The 20,744-nt window shown below is 42.5% G+C and overlaps 1 protein-coding gene across 2 annotated transcripts in view; it reads left to right on the top strand.

Moving 5' to 3' along the window:
- rtbdn (retbindin) overlaps positions 1-20,744 on the top strand; it is a 56,032-nt gene that overhangs the window by 20,745 nt on the left and 14,543 nt on the right. The gene's annotated exons all lie outside the window — the stretch shown is intronic.

Genomic DNA, 20,744 nt, shown 5'->3' with positions numbered 1-20,744 from the left:
TTAAGAGCCGCAAGGTTATGCTGCAGCTCTATAAAGCCCTGGTTAGACCACATTTGGAATACTGTGTTCAGTTCTGGTTGCCTCATTATAGGGAAGATGTAGAAGCTTTAGAGAGGGTGCAGAGAAGATTGACCAGGATGCTGCCTGGACTGGAGGGCATGTCTTCTGAAGAAAAGTTGAGGAAGCTGGGGCTTTTCTCATTGGAGCAAAGAAGATGAGAGGTGACTTGATAGAGGTGTACAAAATGATGAAAGGCATAGATAGAATGGATAGGGAAAGACATTTTCCCAGGGTGGAAATGTCTATCATGAGGGGACATACTTTTAAGGTGATTGGAGGAAGGTTTAGGGGAGATGTCAGGGATAGATTCTTTACACAGAGGGTGGTGGGTGTGTGGAATGCACTGCCAGCAGTGGTAGTAGAGTCAAATACATTAGGGACATTTAAGTGAGACTTGGAGAGGCATATGGATGATAGTAAAATGTAGGGTATGGCAGTGAGTTTATCTTTAGAGTAGGATAAAAGGTTGGCGCAACATTGAGGGCTGAAGGGCCTATACTGTGCTGTACTCTTCTATGTTCTTTGTTCTAGCATCCAAATTCAACAAGAAGGTAAATGGAATGTTGGCCTTCATTGCAAAGGGACTGGAATATAAAAATAGGGAAATCTTGCAAAAAATATACAAAAACCAATTAGGCCATAGCTAGAATACTTTGAACCGTTTTTATCCCCTTGTCTAAGGAAAGATATACTGTTGTTGGAGGCAATGCAGAGAATGTTCAATCGGTAGATCCTGGATGTGGATGAAGGTGAGGTTGAGCAAGTTAGGGCTGTCCATATTATAGTTTAGAAGAATGAGAGGGTAAATGTAAAAAGGTAGTTTCCATTTCTGAGAAAAAGAACAAGTCTAGAATCCCAGGGTATAATCTCAGAGTAAGAAGTCTCCCATTTAAGACAGAGATGAGAGGGAATTTCTTCCCGGAGGGAAATGAATCTGTGGAAACTTTTTTACCACAAGGGGCTGTAGAGGTTGGGCTGTTAAGTAAATTCAAAACTGAGATCTATGGATTTGTAATCAGTAAGAGAATCAAGGATTATGGGGAAAAGGTACAAAAGTGGAGTTGAGGATTACCAGGTCAGCCATGATCTCATTGAGTGGCAGAGCAGAGTTGGCGGGCCAAATGGTCTACTACTGCTCCTACATCTAATGGAGTTTGATGATTTCTGTAACTTCCTTAGTTAACAATGAATGCTGGATCCCCCCCCTTAGAATTTTTCATTTTAGTACGAATGTCAGCATACATTTGTTGAAGCTTTCCATCTTGCATTTATCAGGATAATTCATAAGAATACTAATTTAAAGTGGTAACCAACATTTACAGTATCTGAGAAAAGAATGCTGAATGATTGACAAGTAGACATTTCTATCAATCAGAGTTCTAATGAGTGCAGGGTGTTCAGTTTCAGTAACGTGTTTTGTGCAAACTCCATACAGGCAGTCACCCAACAATGGAATCAAACCTGGGTCCCTGGCACTGTGAGGCAGCAGTACTAACCACTGAGCCACTGTGCCACACTTTCTGTATTGATCTATCTACTAGCTTAGCGTCCCAGTTCACTTCAGCTAGCTCAGTTCCATGTGCATATTGTTGCCCTTAATTAAGTTTAAAATTTTTAATCTCAGACCCACTCTTCTTCCTTTCGAGGTGGAAGTAAAATTCAATCATGTTGTGGTCACTGCTCAGTTCAACAGCAAGTTCTTTCATTGACGCTGTTAGAAAACTTTGCCTATTCTCCCAATGTTTCACTATTTTCATCTCGACCAAATCTGTACCCTTATAAAGCAGCAATATGCTGAGTGCATCAATGTCAATCATATTTTCACCAGATTACCTAGCAGTTTACTGCTGTTCTCTGCAGCGATCAAAGCCACTGAAAAGGTCAATTCTTGGATGCTTCACTTTTCCTTTATTATGGAGCAGATCTTTCTTTCAGCCTTCTGTGACAGTAGCTGCTCAGAATATGCTAACATCCGTTCAGATCTCAGAAGGATTGCACCTGTACCCTTGACTTATCATTAACAAATATTTGATGGCTGAGTTATTTTTCAGTTGTTTAATAGTTTTTGTGACAAATGTCTGCTAGTTTGAAACAAGTTCTGTTGTCAATTGATAGATAATCAGGGTGCAGTCAAATAGTATGTGTGAAACAGTTTTTTGTTGGCATCACTTATTACTTGAACAAATTGGCAAAGCCAAACCTGTGAGGCATGATTTCCTTGTATATTCAATGGTCTGGCAAATAATTAATTTTGTGGATACCAGAGCTTTCCAGTCAACTTTTCTTCCCAAAAGATTTTCATCACCCTTCAAGCTGGGGAGTTTCCCATAGCCTCTGAACAAACTCAAATATCTCACCTCAAAACTCAGGATCAGTGACTGTTTGACCATGATCTACAATCACACTGGAGTCCAATTCTATACTTGTACACATTCCCTCATTCATGGAACATCCACATGCAGATATTCACACATAATAATAATTGGGGACAAAAATAGGAATTACCGGAAAAGCCTAGAAGGTTTGTCAGCACATGTGGAGGGAAATCAGAATGTTCTGAAGAAGGGTCACTCAACCCGAAACATTAACTCTGATTTCCCTCCACAGATGCTGCCAGAGCTGGTGAGCTTTTCCAGCAATTTCTATTTTTGCCTCTGATTTACAGCATGCGCAGTTCTTTCGGTTTTACTAATAATTCGGAGTGAAAAGCCTAGTTCATTTTATTTTCTTTCTTTCATACTCTGAGAAATAATATTGCATGTCCTTGTTCAAGTTAAGCTCCGATAACTGCATGGCGAAGGAATTCAGTTTGGATCCTTACCTGATTGTTCAGTTCATAATCCCAACACAGCACCAGCAGAACTGTCACAGATATAATTCTCTGATGTGTGTTAAGGAAAGAAAGACTTGCATTTATGTAGTATCTTTCACAATCTCAGGTCATGCCAAAGCAGTTTACACACAATGAAATATTTTAGAAGCGTTATCATTATGGTCATGAAGGAAAAGAGGCAGCCAATTTCCATACAGCAAAGTTCACAAGCAGCAAATAAGTAAATGGCCAGACAGTCTGCTTTTTTTTTAAGATGTTGGTGGGGTCAATGGCGAGAATTGTCCTGCTCTTAACAGATTAGAACCAAGGGATCCTTCAGGCTCACGTTAGAGGGCATCAGTCAAAATCTTATATGAAAGATGTGAAGCACCACCTCCATCTCAGCCCAGATTATGTGCTCAAAACATGTTATACATGAACATGCTTTGTTGGTGAATCCCAATCCTACCAATACCATCTGTAGTGGAGGATGAGAAATAAAATTGGGTGGTAAGATCTGCAAAGCCCTGTAAAGGAAATATGGAGAGCACTATCACGATAGATATTGAGATTAACATAGAGTAAGTTTAGAGTTGTACACTCACCCCCTTAAATTGGCAAGGGAACTGATATTGGGGCCGCAGTGTGCAAGTTTGATATTGAGGAAGTTGTGTTGACATAAATAGTCGCATTGCCTGAATTAAAGAAGACTATAATCGGAGCATTACCTGACATAAGAGGTATTAAATAACTGGAATTAAAGGACTATTTTTATTTAAACCTTTTGCTTCTTGTTGACCTTGTCTTCTGGTGGGGCTGAATATTGGCACTGAGCCTAATTTGTGTAAGCTGATTTCTTGTTTTGGAGTCACCAATGAATAGAAAATGAAGATGGAACTTGAATTTCTATGAACACCTCTGAAATGCTTTGCAAACGAATGTGGCCCTTCTGCTTCACCCTACCTTCAAGAACAAAGCACCTCATAATTTTTAAATTGCTGGTTAGAGGAATGACCTTCATTCTTATACCTACTTACCTTCAAGTGGTATACCTATCCACCGTGCCCTCCTTATCAATCAATTCATCTCAAGATCTCACCCCTTGCCTTTTCCTAACCTTGACCATATTTCATGCACTGATTACTTATTGATTTTTCTTTTAGGAAGGAAAAAACCTACTTTGCTGTGAAGCTATGCACTGTATGAAATGAAAGAATTAAAAAAAACTGCTGGCAGTGCATTCAAAATAGCAAAATCAATGGTTACATCCTGCTGATGTACAGAACCATTCAAGCTTGGCTCCCTTTAGTTTATAACCTCATCAGAACAGTTTGATTGAATTTCAGTCTCGTAACTCATTGCTGAACATGAATTATTTACAGACTACCCGCGCTTAAGCATTTCTGTTTGCGCTTGTACTTAACCCATTGAAAGATGGGAACTCTTCTTTCTTGAGGGTGGGGGTAATTTAAAGGATTCGAATTGCAATAATACCTCAACAAGAAAAGCTGAGCCAGCATGGCTGATACTCAAAAAAGACCCTGCTTCACATTTCCAGTGCAAACAGGTTATCAGTCCTGTGAGGAGAAAGTGAGGTCTGCAGATGCTGGAGATCAAAGTTGAAACTTTATTGCTGGAACAGCACAGCAGGTCAGGCAGCATCCAGGGAACAGGAGATTCGACGTTTCGGGCACAGGCCCTTCTATCAGTCCTGTGAGCCTAATGTATTTCTCATCCACTCTGTATTGTACTCTTCCTGCATTTGGAGAAAAGACTTGCTTTGACAAGGTCCCACCAGACAGTACTATCATTTGTGTTTCGACTACCATGGATGAGGAATAAATATTGCACAGGAAAAAACTCCTGCTGTTATAATAGTGCCATGAGATCTTTTATGTACATCCAAGAGAGCATTTGGGACTTCAATTTAACATCTCATCCAAAGAATAGTGCCTCCCATGATGCAGTCCTTCATTGATAATGCACTGGCAGTGTCCAGTTCAAGTCTCAAAAATGGGGTTTGAACACATAATCTTCTGACTGGAGAGTGCTAGCCATTGAACCACAACTAATGTGTAGCTCAGCAGAACAACCTGAGCTGTGACAGGCTCTGACTCCAGACAAAATATTACAACTATCCCATCCCCTCATTAGGTACACAAAAGCCAATGGATTATATTCAGCAACAGGAACCTTGGCTGATTTTCAATCCATCGACTGTGATAGGGGACTCTCTAGTCAAAGGCACAGACAGACGATTCTGTGGCTGACAGCGAGACATTAGAATGGCCTGTTGCCTCCCTAGTGCCAGGATGAAGCATATCTCAAAAAGAGGGGAGAATATTCTCAAAGGGGAGAAGTACCAGCAAGAGGTCATTGTACACATTGCAACTAATGACACAGGAAGAGAAAAGGATGAGATTCTGAGGAAACAATATAGGAAGTTAGGGCAGGAACTTAAAATGTAGGTCCTTGAGGGTAGTAATATCTGGATTACTCCTAGTGGCACGAGCTAGCAAGGGTAGGGATAGGATTATAGAGCAGATAGATGTGTCCCTAAAGAGCTGGTACTAGGGAGAAGGGTTCACATTTTTGGATCATTGGAATGTGTTCTGAGATAGAAGTGACCTGTATAAGAAGGACATTTTGCGTTTGAATTGGAAGGGGACTAATACACTGGCGGGGAAATTTGCTAGAGCTGCTCGGGAGGATTTAAACTAGTTTGGTGGAGTTGAGGCATTGGGATGTGTGTATGTGTGACACCCAGGGAGACAGTGAGGAAAGAGATCAGTCTGAGACGGGTACAGTTGGGAAAAGGAGCAAGTCAAACAGACTGACAGGCAGGAACAAAGTAGAGAATGAGATAGGACTGATAAATTAAAGTGCATTTATTTCAATGGAAGAGGCCTAACAGGGAAGGCAGGTGAACTGAAGGCACAATTAGGAACATGGGACTGGGATATCATGGCAAATACAGAGAAGTGGCTCAGGGATGGACAGGACTGGCAGCTTAATGTTCCAGCGTATAAATGGAAGAGAGGTGGGGAAGTGGGATTTTTGATTCGGGATAACATTATGGTTGTACTTAGGAAGGATATTCCTGGGAATATGTCCAGGGAAGCTATTTGGGTTGAACTGAGAAATAAGAAAGGGATGATCACCTTGTTGGGATTGTACTATAGGCCTACCAATAGTAGGCAGGAAATTGAGAAACAAATTTGTAAGGAGATCCCAGTTATCGGCAAGAATAACAAGGTGGTTATGGTAGAGGAATTTAACTTTCCCAACATGACTGGGACTGCCAGAGTGTTAAGGGTTTGGATGGAAAGGAATTTAAGTGTGTACAAGAAAGTTTTCTGATTCAGTATGTGGATGTACCTACTAGAGAAGGTGCAAATCCTGACCTCTTGGGAAATAACGCAGGGCAGGTGACTGAGGTCTCAGTGGGTGAGCACTTTGACCGTAATTCTAATAGTTTTAAAATAGTGGTGGAGAAGCAGAGACCGGATCTAAGAGTTAAAGTTCTAAATTGGAGGAAGGCCAATTTTGATGGTTATGAGGCAAGAACTTTCAAAATCTGATTGGGGACAGATGTTCACGGGCAAAGGGATAGCTGGAAAATGGGAAGCCTTCAAAAATGAGATAATGAGATTCCAGAGACAGTATGTTCCTGTTAGGGTGAAGGGCAAAGCTGGTATGTGTAGGGAATGCTGGATGACGAGAGAAATTGACGTTTTAATCAAGAATAAGAAAGAAGGATATATCAGATATAGTTGGCAAAAATAAGTGATTCCCTAGGGTACTATAAAGGCTGTAGGAGTATACTTAAGAGAGAAATCTGGAGAGCAAAAGGGGGACTTGAGATAGCTTTGGCAAATAGGGTTAAGGAGAACCCAAAGAGATTCTACAAATACATTAAGGACAAAAGGGTAACTAGGGAGAGAATAGGGCCCCTTAAACAGCAACAAGGCCACCTCTTTGTGGAACTGCAGGAGAAAGGAGAGAAACTAAACAAGTATTTTGCATCAGTGTTTACTGTGGAAAAGGATATGGAAGATAGACGAGGAGGGGAAATAAATAGCGACATCTTGAAACGTGTCCATACTAGAGGAGAAGATGCTGAACATCTTCAAATGCATAAACTGGGACTTGATCAGGTGTACTGTAGAATTCTGTGGGAAGCTAGGGAAGCAATTGCTGGCTACCTTGCTGAGATATTTATATCATCGATAGTCACACAAGATGCTGGAAGATGGGAGCTGAAAATGTGTTGCTGGAAAAGCGCAGCAGGTCAGGCAGCATCCAGGGAACAGGAGAATCGACGTTTCGGGCATAAGCCCTTCTTCCTATGCCCGAAACATCGATTCTCCTGTTCCCTGGATGCTGCCTGACCTGCTGCGCTTTTCCAGCAACACATTTTCAGCTCTGATCTCCAGCATCTGCAGACCTCACTTTCTCCTGCTGGAAGATGGGAGGTTGGATAACGTGGAGCCACTATTTAAGAAAGATGGTTGGACAAGCCAGTGAGCCGGACATCGGTGGTGGGCAAATTGTTGGAAGGACTCCTGATGGACGGGATTTTCATGTACTTGGAAAGGCGAGGACTGATTAGGGATAGTCAACATGGCTTTGTGTGTGGGAAATCATGTCTCACAAACTTGATTGAGTTTGTTGAAGAAGTAACAAGAGGATTGATGAGGACAAATTGTGGTGCTCGTGATCTATATGGACTTCACTAAGGTGTTCGACAAGGTTTCCCAGGGGAGAATGGTTAGCAAGGTTAGATCTCATGAAATACAGGCAGAACTAGCCATTTGGATACAGAACTAGCTCAAAGGTAGAAGACAGAGAGTGGTGGTGGAGGGCTGTTTTTCAGATTGGAGGCCTGTGGCCAAGGATCGGTGCTGGGTCCACTGCTTTTCATCATTTATATAAATGATTTGCATGTGAATATAGGAGGTATCATTAGTAAGTTTGCAGGTAACACCAAAATTGGAGGTGTAGTGGACAGTGAAGAAGATTACCTCAGATTACAATGGGATCATGTTCAGATAGGCAAGTGGGCTAAGAAGTGGCAGTTTTATTTAGTTTAATGGAATTTAATTTATATAAATGTGAGGTGCTGCATTTTGGAAAGGCAAATCAGGGCAGGACTTATACACTTAATGGTAAGGTCTTGGGGAGTGTTGCTGAACAAAGAGACCTTGGAGTGCAGGTTCATAGTTCCTTACAAGTGGAGTTACAGGTAGATAGGATAGTGAAGAATGCTTGCTTTTATGGGTCGGTACATTGAGTATAGGAGTAGGGAGGTCATGTTGCGGCTGTACAGGACATTGGTTAGGCCACTTTTGAAATACTATGTGCAATTCTGGTCTCCCTATTATATGAAGGACTTTGTAAACTTGAAAGGGTTCAGAAAAGATTTACAAGGATGTTGCCAGGTTTGGAGGGAGCTGCTGAATATACTGGGTTATTTTCCCTGACGCACCAGAGGCTGAGGGGTGACTTTAACCAGGTTTATAAAATCATGAGGGGTATGGATAGTTTAAAAAGCCAAGGTCTTTTCCCCTTGGTGAGGGAGTACAAAACTAGAGGGCATAAGTTTATGGTGAAAGGGGGAAGATTTAAAAGGGACCTAAAGGGCAACTTTTTCACGCAGAGAGTGGTGCATGTATGGAATGAGCTGCCAGAGGAAGTGGTGGAGGCTGGTACAATTACAACATTTAAAAGGCATCTGGATGGTATATGAATAGGAAGGGATTAGGGGAATATGGGCCAAATGCTGGCAAAAGGGACTAGATCAGTTTAGAATTCTGATCAGCATGGACAAGTTGTACCGAAGGGTCTGTTTCCGTGCTGTATATCTTTATGACTCTGTGACTCTGTTGAGATCAGTTGTAACTTGCCACTGGTACCTTAACTGTGATCAGTAACTCACTCCAGGGTCAGGTTTTGAACAAGAGTGTAAAAGCTTAAAAATGTGTTGCTGGAAAAGCGCAGCAGGTCAGGCAACATCAAAGGAGCAGGAGAATCGACATTTTGGGCATAAGCCCTTCTTCAGGAATCAAGAGTGGGCATGTAGCATGTAGAGGGATGCAGTGGTTATGTTACTGGATGAGTAAACCAGAGAGCTGGGTCAATAATCCTGAATGTGGGAGTTAGGATACCACCATGGCAAGTTAAAAATTTTCATTTCTTTAAAACAATATCTGGAAATTAAAAAAACTGACACCAGGGAAAAAAAGGCCAACATGTTCATTTAATACCTATTAAGGAAAAAAATGTAAAGAAAGATTGAACTGATCTTCTGTATATGTGAGTTGATTCCAGTCCCTCACCAATGTGCTTTGACCACCCTGTTCAGGCACCCTGTTTACCCCAGAGATATCAGCAATGGTTACAGCCCAAGAATGAGTATTTTTAAAAATGGGAATTTCAATCAGGCTTATATCTCACAATCATTACTCACTGTTCAATAATGGAGAGTGTGAATGTGTTGAGGCTTGACCAGGATAGGGTTGACTTTAGCTGTGATTTCCCTCAGTTAAATGATCTACAAATGACTAATCTGGAGTAGAGAATAATACACTGCCTGTAAGTGTAATGGGAGCAGATTCAGTGATAATTTTCAAAAGGGTAAATCCTTGAAAAGTATGTTTGCTGGGTTGTGGAGAGAAAGCAGGAGATTGGGATTATTTAATAGCTTTTTCAAAGAGCCAGCACAGGCATATTGGAGCCAATGACTGCAGATGCTGGAAACCAGATTCTGGATTAGTGGTGCTGGAAGAGCACAGCAGTTCAGGCAGCATCCAAAGAGCTTCGAAATTTACGTTTTGGGCAAAAGCCCTTCATCAGGAATAAAGGCAGTGAGCCTGAAGCGTGGAGAGACTCCCTATAACTCAAATCCTCCAACTCTGGCAACATCCTTGTAAATGTTTTCTGAACCCTTTCAAGTCTCACAACATCCACAACATTTACAGTAAGTTGTCATTTACATAGAGCACTGTATTTCTTCAGACGCATTGCAATGTTTTTACTTTGGAAAAAGCCCAATTTACAGTGGAAACTGTCCTTTCAGTCTTAAAAAAAAGAGTGACACGATGGCTCAGTGGTTAGCACTGCTATATCACAGCGCCAGGGACCCAGGTTTGATTCCACCCTTGGTGACTGTCTGTGCGGTGTTTGCATGTTCTCCCTGTGTCTATGCTGGTTTCCTCTCACAGTCTAAAGATGTGTATGTTAGGTGGTTTTGCCATGCTAGATTGCCCATAGTGTCCAAGGATGTGTGGGTTAGGTTTCGCATAAACCAAATCATCCGCCGACATTTCCGCCACCTCCAAACAGACCCCATCACCAGGGATATATTTCCCTCCCCACCCCTCTCCGCCTTCCGCAAAGACCGTTCCCTCCGTGACAGGTCCACGCCCCCCTACGATCCACCCTCCCATCCTGGCACTTTTCCCTGCCACCGCAGGAACTGTAAAACCTGTGCCCACACCTCCTCCCTCACCTCTATCCAAGGCCCTAAAGGAGCCTTCCACATCCATCAAAGTTTTACCTGCACATCCACTAATATCATTTATTGTATCCGTTGCTCCCGATGCGGTCTCCTCTACATTGGGGAGACTGGGTGCCTCCTAGCAGAGCGCTTTAGGGAACATCTCCGGGACACCCGCACCAATCAACCACACCGCCCCGTGGCCTTTATTCCTGATGAAGGGCTTTTGCCCGAAACGTCAATTTCGAAGCTCTTTGGATGCTGCCTGAACTGCTGTGCTCTTCCAGCACCACTAATCCAGAATATTGGAACCAATGGCCTACTTCAATGTTGTAAGATGCCACTTAGTGAAAATTTCTAAAACAATGTAGAATAGCAGTAGACATTAAATTCTCCACTCCCAGAAGAATGGGATTTATTTTCATGTAATTCATGTAAACAAGGATTTGCTGTTCAGAGGTTAGGTGCTTGAATTCCTTTAAATGGAGATTAGTAGGCGAAAGCTCAAGATTAGCCGATATAGAGATTCAGGGGCCTCAGGGGTTTGGGAAACAAACATGGCAAAAGAAATCTGGACCTGCCGCTCACAAAACTAATAGACTTTAGTGTTAAATATTAAAGCCACTTGTGCACATTCACAGAATTCTTTTGTACTGTTGTTAGTGATTTGCAATAGAAGTGATTAGGCACCAGTTCCTTTAGATGCATGGCATGACAAAGCTTTTCACTGTGCCTCACTACACGTGACAATAAATTCAATTCAATATGGAATATGTCCAGCTGGACCATCTACCTTGTTCCATACTGTCATGATGTCTCATGCTTCACAGCTGAGGGACTCTTTTTTTATAGATATTTTTATTGAAAATTTAACATGTTTTTACAAGTTTACAAATTTAAAAAACCCAAATATAAACAATGACATACAATTAAATCTTAAATAAATTATAACCAAAATCTATCAAACAGAAAAAAAGAGATACCGAGAGAAAAAAAAGACAAAACTCAACTAACTACTAATCTAACCTACAACTAACCAGAATGTATGATTAAATCTCTTACATTATTCAAGAATTAAAACGACGGATAACACAGAAATTGAGTAGTGAAATACATGCTCGGAATGTGTTAACATCAGATCATAACAAAACCCGTATTCGTGCAGGATTCCTCTCCCAAGGGGCCCCGGACCAGCCAGGTTCGCCTCAATTAAATAAAAGCCCTTGTTAGGATGACCGAAATATCTGTATTTGTGTAATTCAAGAAGGGCTGCCATATTTGATGGAATAATTCGGTTTTTTGGTGCATCATATTTGTAAGGAATATTCCATGATTATTCTGTGCCAGTTCGAAAGTCCCACCAACCAGTTTACCAAAATATTTTTCCTTGCACAAAAAGAGAGAATGGAAAATAATCTCTTCCTGGTTGTAATAAATGTGTCTCCTGTAGAAGAGCTATATCAACCCTTTCTTTCTTGAGGTTTGATAATATTTTCTTCCTTTTAATTGGTGAATTACTCCCCTTGACATTCCAGGTGCACCATTTATTCGACTGATTAACCATAATCATCCAGGCAAGTCCAAGACCCCTTGGGAGAAGAAACCCTATCTAAAACATCCCGAGCATAGAGCATATAAAATTCACAAAAATAAAGGCTCTTTAATACACTCACATCAATATAATAAAAAACGATTTCTAAATTAAAAAAAACTTATTTAAACTAAGATTTTCCCCCTTTTTCCCAGGGGGCATCACTTTCTTTCCAAAAGCCCATTATATCCTCTGCCAACCAGTGCCCCACCCTTGACCCAAGCACCCCATGATATGATAAAGAAAATTCAAATATACTACAGAGCTAGAATTAACAGTGTACACCCTACCACCCCTCCTCCCCCACACCAACACCTGGATATATTTGGTAATGTTAATACCATGTATGAACATATATAATGATAAAATTACAGTCTCAGCAAATAATAATTAAATATCGTAATACAAAATAACAGGGGAAAACAACCCCGCTCCAAAAGACAGAGATAAAATAGGATAAGGTAACCACCTCCCCCCACCTACATTAACTAGACCCCCCAGCCTTACAGCTAAGTGAAGAACAAATAAATAAAAGCCTCTCCCCCCCCCCTCCCGGAGATAATATTAAACAGTAAGGTAATGAAAGGGAAAAAAAAGGGCAAACCTGGGTGGGGGGAGGGCAAAACAACATTAATTAACTCTTACAATCTATCTACGAGAGTCCAAAAATTCCATGGCCTACTCCAGCAATCCGAAGTTGTACACGGACCCTTCATGGCTAAAGCGTAGCGTCGCTGGGTAGCGCAAGGAGTACTGAATGTTTAAGTCCCTTAAACGCCTCTTCGTTTCGTCAAATGCCTTCCTCTTTCGGACCAAAGCTGGGGAAAAGTCCTGGAATAACATAATCTTGGATCTTTTATAAATCGTGGCTTGGGGATCTTTCCCAAGATTTCTGGAAGCTTCCAAGAGCATCTGCCTCTCCTTGTAGCTCTGCAGCCGGAACAGCACCGGGCAGGGGCGCTGGTTCAAGCCGGGCCCGCGTATTGCAACCCGGTAGGCCCATTCCACCCCTACAGATCCAGCCTCCAGATTTAACAGCGGTGGAAGCCACTGCTCGAGGAACGCTGTGAGCTGGCTTCCTCTTCCCATTTGGAAAGGCCCAACAAACGAATATTTTTTCGACGACCTTGAGAATCTAAGATTTTCTAAGGTCCAGACTTGCTGTTCGAGAGTCTGGACCTGATCCACACCCGATTCTGCTATAGTCTCGGAGGTTGTGGCCTTTAACTCCTCCCCTCCAACTCACCACTCGATTTCCTCGATATCTCGGTCGTGCTTTTGTAGCGCGGCCGAGAGTGAATTCCATCTGCTCCGGGACTCTTTGATGGAGGCGTCGATCTTTGTGTCAAGTTTGGAGATTACTTCCACAAGGCTCGCCACTGTAGGTAAGTCCCCCGGGGCGGCTGCGGACGCCTCTGCTGCAGCTCGGGAGGGTGTGGGAGGGGTTCCTGCCTGCTGAGAACTGCGGGCTCCTTTCCCCCTAGTCATTTTTACAGGAGAACAGACTGTTTAAATTTAGTACTGAGCAACTAATTACATTAAGTATAAACTATTTTAAATGATTTGGTAAGTGTGGGGGAGGCGGGTGGCCCACTTTGCCCAAGTCTTGGGAGGAGCACTATAGACTCAGACTTGCTGGGTCGCCGCCATCTTGGATCTCCCCAGCTGAGGGACTCTTAACCCACTCTCACCTTTGTGTTAGAAGGTTTAGAGGTTCAAGTCCCAGTCCCCTGGGAACCTGAGCACATAATCTAGGCTGACACTGCTATTTCAGAACTTTGGGACATTTGCATTGTCTAAGATTTTGTCTTAAGATGAGACATTAAATCAGAGTTCAGACTATCCTCTCAGACACCCTTATCAGAACATTCAACAGGTGAGTTATCCATGGTGGCCTGGGCAATGTTGTTTCTCAAAAACATTTAATTATTTCATTTTTAAAAAATTATCTGGTCAGCGTTGCATTGTGGAGAAAGTGAGGACCATAGATGCTGGAGAATCAGAAAGTGTGGCTCTGGAAAAACACAGCAGATCAAACAGCATCCGAGGAGCAGAAGTGTTGACGTTTCGGGCAGAAGCCCTTCATCAGGAATGTGGTGGAAGGGGACTGAGAGATAAATAAGGGGGTAGGGATAGGGCTGGGGGGAAGGTAGCTGGGAAGGCGATAGGTGGATGCAGATGGGGGGTTAATTGTGATAGGTCGGTAGGGAGGGTGGAGAGAATAGGTGGAAAAGAATATGGGCAAGTAGGACAGGTCAAGAAGGTATTGCCAAGTTGGAGGGTTGGATCTGGGATGAGATTGGGGGAGGAGAGATTTGGAAATCAGTGAGGTTGATGTTGATGCCATGTGATTGAAGTGTCCCGAGGCAGAAGATGAGGTGTTCTTCCTCCAATTGTCAGGTGGCTTGGATTCGGCGGTGGAGGAGGCCCAGGATTTGTATGTCCTTGGGGGAGTGGGATGGGGAGTTGAAGTGAATGGCTACAGGGCAGTGGCATTGTTTGGTTTGTATCTCCTGGAGATGTTCCCTGAAATGCTCCGCAAGTTGTGTCCTATCTACCTGATGCAGAGGAGACCATATCAAGAGCAACAGACACAGTAGAATGAGGCGGGGGGATGTGCAGGAAAATCTCTGCCAGATGTGAAAAGATCCTTTGGAGGTGTGAATAGAGGTTTTACACCTATGTGGCAGCAAGGGAAGATGCTGGGTGTGGTGGATGGGTTGATGGGGGGGCGTGGACCTAACGAGGGAGTGCAAGAGGGAATGGTCTCTGCGGAATGCAGACAGAGGTGGGGAAGGAAATATATCTCTGGTGGTGGGGTCTGATTGTAGGTAGTGGAAATTTGGAGGAGTTGCCTTTGTATAAATTGGCTGCCACGTTCCCAACAGTGTGAGAGATTGACTACATTTCAAAAGTATCTACTTGGCTGTAATCTATGTTAGGGGCCCTGAGGGTGGGTAAGATGCTGGTAGATAACAAGTCTTTGTAAAAATTTGAACTTGTTGATCCTTTTGCCATAACATTCCCACAAAGCTCCATGCCATACTTGAAGGATACTTATTTTGACAGGATACTTCTGCATAATCGTTAGGTAAGGGGTAAATGTAGGGGTATGGGTGGTTTGCGCTTCGGCGGGTCGGTGTGGGCTTGTTGGGCCGAAGGGCCTGTTTCCACACTGTAAAGTAATCTAATCTAATCTAATCTAATCTAAACCTTTGCAGTGTCAGGGCACACTTCAATGAGACACACATCCCCCCGCCTTTTTCAGTTGACTTGAAGCTAATGCGCATTGCCAAATCTGTACCCATATGTGGTGTTGGAAGTTATGCATGCAATGCCGTGGAAGCTTGTGCATGCCTAATTGGTAAGGGTGCCTGGTGTCTGCAGATAATAGACACCAAGTCTCCAGAGGAGAGGGGAGTTGAAGTGGGAATGAGACTGCACAGATGCAGTCTCAGGTAAAACAGCGCTGCTTCCTGTAAATTTCAGGGCAATGTTCTTACCTTTTCAAGTGCTGTGACACACCAGTTGAAAACTACTGTTCTCGCAAGCAAGTTTTGTCAGCTATTCCTTTGCAACAGCGAAAACTGCAAGATTACTGAGCTGAAATATAGGCAAGAACCCACATCATCTTTGGGAAGTGGCTCAGTAGTTAGTACTGCTGCCTCACAATCGCTAGGGACTTGGGTTCGATTCTACCCTCAGGTGACTGTCTATGTGGAGTTTGCAAGTTCTCCCCATGTATGCGTGGGCTTCCTCTGGGTGCACTGGTTTCCTCCCACAGTGCAAGGTGTGTAGGTCAGGTGGATTGTCCATGGGAAATTGCCCAATGTGTCCGGGGATGTGCAGGTGAGGTGGATTAGAAAGGAAATGCAGGGTTACGGGAATAGGGTAGGGGATGGGTTGGTGGGATGCTGTTTGGAGGTTTGGTGTGGACTCAATGGGCCGAATGGCATGCTTCCACACTATACAGACTCTCAGATCTGCCTTTGTAGCATCAACTGTATGCTACTGATCTTGACTGGAGGAAAAAGGCGACCAATTTGAAATTCTTGAGAACAGAGTACAGACAAAGAATTTTGCAGTCCAATCTGGAAAAGATAAAACTCATTGAGACTGAACTGAGAGAGATTATCCAAAACTCTGGCACATGATATTGGCTGTTAACAACAGCAGGTAATAATGAGAGACATGCAGTAACCCCAATTGACTGGAACAAAAAAACAGGGGATGAAGGGGTTTTGCCCGAAATATTGATTTTCCTGCTCCTCGGATGCCGCCTGACCTGCTGTGCTTTTCCAGCACCACTCTGATCTAAACTCTGGTTTCCAGCATCTGCAGTCCTCACTTTTGCCTGGAACAAAAAATCTCCATGTTATGATCATCTGACCAGAGACCTTTGCAAGACCGTTGCCAATAGAACAGGGTTTCCAATTAGTTTATTTCTCATGGTGGCTGTTAATGACAACTCACTATGGAACTAACCTGTTAAGAGTGGGCTGATCTACACAGACCAAGCTCGGCTTGCCAATTTACACTTAACGCACTAATCCAGCCTGATCAGGGTGGATATGACACTATTGATTTGGGCAGACTTTTGAGGAGGTGGGGGAGAAGAAGAGTTAGGATAATATCACCCTATGATCTTAACTTGAACGATACCAGTCAAAAACAACCTACCCTTCATTAGTAGCTCTGTGTGAAATGGGATCAGGTTTGATTGTAAGACCTCCCAAGATTGAAGAACCAGCCAACACTCAGTCTGTGCTCACATATAGAGTGCCCATTGGGGTATAGTAGTATCAGAGAATTGGCAATGCTAGTGGCATAATATTGGTTAGAGACAAAAAAAAGTCTGCAGGTGCTGGAATCCAAGGTAGACAAGCAAAAGGCTGGAAAAACACAACAAGTGAAGCAGCATCAGGAGATGGAGAAGTCAATGTTTTGGGTGTAATCATAATATAGCAGACCAACTAAACACCCCCATCAGATCTAATTGGCAGGTATAGATAACCACAGGTGGCCCCAAAGCAATTTTACAGTCAAGTACTTTAATGGAGTTGGCATCAATCATTGTAATGTAGGAAACTCCACAGCCCATTTGCACACCACAAGATCCCACAAACAGCAATATATTTGATCAAGGTGACCTGTTTTTGGTGATGTTGGCACACACATAAACTTTAGCCTGGATAACATGTCAGGAGAGAAGAAAGGTAAAGGTTTGGAGTGAAAAAATGCACTTGCTGTTATTGCTTGTGATGAGAGACTGCATAAGGCATCAATGAAAATGTTTATAGTCAGTGTAATCGTCAGCTTCTGGCAATGAAATACATTGAAGATGTGTAGTTGTTTTGGGGTACATGAGAATTACTCATTTTCTTCCAGTTTCATAACTCTTTGAAGTCCCAATTGCTTTATAATCCTTGCATTCAGCAGATAAATGTTTAGAAATCTGTACCTCACAGTAGTTGATCTCCAAGTTGCTAATTTAGGGACAGAAAAGTGAGCCAGGATTTCCAGCTTCTGATCACCAGTTGAGTGACACTCTTGCTTCCCGAACACCATATGCATTTTGGGAGCTGGAAGAGGAAACACCTTACTAAACTACTGAGTTGTGGGCGTATATTTTGTATTAATCTATCAGTCAAGAGAACACAGAAATAGTGAGTTTTGAGAAGATTTGTAGGTCAGGTTGAGGTTCTGGATGTAAGTTTGCTCGCTGAGCTGGAAGGTTCATTGTCAGACGTTTCGTCACCGGATGAAGCTTTGTCCGGAGGCCCAGTATGGTGACAAAACGTCTGAAAATGAACCTTCCAGCTCAGTGAGTAAACCTACATCCAAATTCCATGACTATGGACATTGACAGTAATTTTTGTATCAATTACTAAAGGTTGGACTCAAAAGTTTCAATCATTATGTAGTTACAGGAAGAGACTATTCAGCCCCTCAAGCCTCACTATTCAATTAGATCATGATTAATCAGTATATTAACTCCATTTACTACCTTAGATCTGTAACCCTTTAATACATTTGACTAACAAACATCTATCAATCCCAGTGTGAAATTTTCCAACTAACCTCCAACCTAAACTGTTTTCTGAGTGAGAGTATTGCTAATTTCCACTACCATGTATGTTTAGAAGGGCATACTAACACCAGTCTGAAACTCTAATTGTAAGGTTTAGTTACCACGTTGTGCACTTCTCCATTAAAGCAAACAATTACTACTGATCTACCATGTCATAGAGTCCTAGTCATACAGCACAGAAACAGATCCTTCAGTCCAACTAGTCCATGCTGAACATAATCCAAAACTAAGCTAGTCCCACCTGCCTGCCCCTGACACATATCTCTCCAAACCTTTCCTATTCAGGTAATTATCCGAGTGTCTTCTAAATGTTAGTTCCTTTTAAATCACTGCAAACATCTCAATGAGTTTCTGCCCATTACAGTGAATAGAAATCAGGCAGGAGAGGTGGCAAATTCCAGAGCATACATTTAATTATCCTGGACATCCTCTCAGACAGAAGTGTAGGTTTCTGGTTAGGCAGCACTTTGTTCAACATTCTCCCTTGATCGGTTCATAAAGACTCACCAGTTCAAAGATTTGATCTGATCCCCAGTGTCATAGGATGAGAAGTTTAATCATGTGGATTGGACTATGAAAAAAAATTGTCATCTCTATGACTCTATGACTGAGTGGCTGGCGCTGTCACTGAACAGGAAAGTAGGCTCCAGTTTCTCTCCCAGCACACTGCCTGTCACAGCAGATTTCATCATGCAAAATCGCTGAAGGCCTCCCTCGGTTAATCAAAGCAGCATGTGCTACAATCTTTCTATTCACATCACTCAGCTATTTTCCTCAGCTTCTGCAAAACAAAAACCTGAACTGCCAAATCCTTGGCTGGCTGATCGTCACCTTCCTTGTGTATGCAGTAAAGGGAATCAAACAGTTCACCCTCACTCTCCATGGTACAAAACTGGAACTTCAGCAGGGACAAATGTTGTTTTTGCAGCTCTGGGACTTGGGCTTGTATTCAATAATGAATGACTGCATGTGTCCAAAGATAGTGCAGCTAATTTTGGTGCATTTGTCCAGCTCCCCAGGGACATCACCAAATGCTCCCATCCTGTGCACAAGCAATGAAAGAACAGAGTGAATGAATGTGACATCTGGGAGCTGTTTCTCCATAACTGCAGTTCCGTCCTCACAATCTGCTGTGGATGCAGTGACGGGCTTTAAGTCTTCAGCAGGGTATTTGTACCTGATGTGGTAGTACTAATGGTAACATAAGAACGGTACTCATATAGTACAGAAAGATTTAATAAATTATCTTGAGAGCTCATGATATTTGCATATATTTCCATCACCGGTGTGGGCCATGCGTGGGCTAGGACTGTGACATATGGTTATAAACTGCAGCACGCTGCCCTCAGCATGTCATGCTACAAGCAGCCCTAGTAAGGTGGAGACTAAGAACTTTTCTAACATTGGGTCACAGTGATGAGACCACAAATATGCTTCCTTCACATATATCGCATATAGCTGTGAGGCATAACCTGATATGTGTACAAACAGTTGTTCAAAAGGATTGGTAAAAGGAAAACTGCAGACCCTTAGGTCATGGATGTTAGGGACTAAAAGGGACTTTTGTTAAACAGTAAATAACATGGCATTCTGCCTCCATTACGCAAACACATTAGCATTCAAGGTCATGCAACTTTGAGATGAGTGTGGGTTTCAGATGCTTTATTGTTCACTGGCAACTTGCCTGCAGGGTGACTTGCATCTATTTTGCCCACCTCTTTGACTTTTCACCCCTCCTCATGAGGCAGGACATTTTGTCAAATAGTAATAAATTCTCCCAGTACTATGTCCAAGCTGTCATCTTTTTTGTATGTAAAGCTAAATAATTATCAGCAAGCTATTCAACCACACGAGGCATCACATTCAAACTTGCAAGGGTGGCTTATTGCCCCCACCCTGTTTAGGGGAGGTATTCAGTTCCCAGTTAAAACCAATTGCTTGAGTAACCATCAGGGATTCAACTCTGGAGGAAAGATAACAAGGCAAGTTGACAAAATCTACTGAAATCAATCATAATTTCTTTTGCAACTATATTTTCAGAAGTGATCTTTAGTATTGGAACGAGGGCCAGGTGGATCTCGTTGACTGCGAGAACTCTGATTGGCCTGGGTTAAGAACCCCAATCAGGGAGCCCTGGCTGACAGGAGTCTCAGAGATTCTGCTCCTTCTAGGGATTGGCTCTGAGCTGGCTGGTCAGAGTCCATGTACTGTGCACGTGTAACTAAAGGGTGACTTGGTGACAGTATACCAGCCTGCGTGGAGTTTATTTTTCAGGATCTTAATGCCAAATGTCATCAGGCACTAATGTCGCACTGATGCATTCCTAAGAAATAGTCTGACAGTGTAATGAGGTACACTTTTGGGGTAAAGTACAACAATCTTAATTCTGAAAGTGAACATAAGCTGCTCTTCAACTGGAATGCATAATGCTAACATTGGGTGCAAAAATGGAGAAGAGGAGTGCTCTATCTTAACTTTCATAAAAGTAATTTGGACACTGACCCCTTGCTCCCAAGAAGGAAGAAATAACCACCTTAAAATGTTGACATTGCTTGGTTATTGAAAATGCAGAAGGTTGTTTTAAAAAAAAATACAATGGCTCAACTACAAACAGAAAATATAGCAGGAGACAGGAGCAGAAAAATCTGAAAGGGGAAGTACAGACATTTTACTGGTTGCATTAGTGATTACT

This window comes from Chiloscyllium plagiosum, chromosome 8 (assembly GCF_004010195.1).
Source record: "Chiloscyllium plagiosum isolate BGI_BamShark_2017 chromosome 8, ASM401019v2, whole genome shotgun sequence".
Lineage (NCBI taxonomy): Eukaryota > Metazoa > Chordata > Chondrichthyes > Orectolobiformes > Hemiscylliidae > Chiloscyllium > Chiloscyllium plagiosum.
Note: the sequence above shows the minus strand (reverse complement) of the source record. Positions and strands in the feature narration are given on the sequence as shown.